Here is a 1054-nt window from a genome sequence, read left to right as displayed (position 1 = left end):
CGTTACGTATTGCTTTCCTCCAATTTGCAGATCTCATCTAGAGCAGTGATGTTTGGGGCTGTTGCTGGGCAACACAGACTTTCAACTCCCTCCAAAAATGTTCTATGAGATTGAGATCTGGAGACTGGCTAGGCCATTCCAGGACCTTGAAATGAGTCTTACGAAGCCACTCCTTCGTTGCCCGGGCGGTGTGTTTGGGATCATTGTCATGCTGAAAGACCCAGCCACGTTTCATCTTCAATGCCCTTGCTGATGGAAGGAGGTTTTCACTCAAAATCTCACGATACATGGCTCCATTCATTCTTTCCTTTACACAGATCAGTCGTCCTGGTCCCTTTGCAGAAAAACAGCCCCAAAGCATGATGATTCCACCCCCATGCTTCACAGTAGGTATGGTGTTCTTTGGCTACTACTCAGCATTCTTTGTCCTCCAAACACGACGAGTTGAGTTTTTACCAAAAAGTTATATTTTGGTTTCATTTGACCATATGACATTCTCCCAATCTTCTTCTGGATCATCCAAATGCTCTCTAGCAAACTTCAGACGGGCTTAAGCAAGGGGACACGTCTGGCACTGCATGATTTGAGTCCCTGCTGGCGTAGTGTGTTACTGATGGTAGGATTTGTTACTTTGGTCCCAGCTTTCTGCAGGTCATTCACTAGGTCCCCCGGTGTGGTTCTGGGATTTTTGCTCACCGTTCTTCATTTTGACCCCCCGGGGTGAGATCTTGCGTGGAGCCCCAGATCGAGGGAGATTATCAGTGGTCTTGTATGTCTTCCCTTTCCTAATAATTGCTACCACAGTTGATTTCTTCAAACCAAGCTGCTTACCTATTGCAGATTCAGTCTTCCCAGCCTGGTGCAGGTCTACAATTGTGTTTCTGGTGTCCTTTGACAGCTCTTTGGTCTTGGCCATAGTGGAGTTTGGAGTGTGACTGTTTGAGGTTGTGGACAGGTGTCTTTTTATACTGATAACAAGTTCAAACAGGTGCCATTAATACAGGTAACGAGTGGAGGACAGAGGAGCCTCTTAAAGAAGAAGTTACAGGTCTGT

The sequence above is a fragment of the Oncorhynchus nerka genome, unplaced genomic scaffold, assembly GCF_034236695.1.
Source record: "Oncorhynchus nerka isolate Pitt River unplaced genomic scaffold, Oner_Uvic_2.0 unplaced_scaffold_1976, whole genome shotgun sequence".
Lineage (NCBI taxonomy): Eukaryota > Metazoa > Chordata > Actinopteri > Salmoniformes > Salmonidae > Oncorhynchus > Oncorhynchus nerka.
This window is presented reverse-complemented; position numbering follows the sequence as displayed.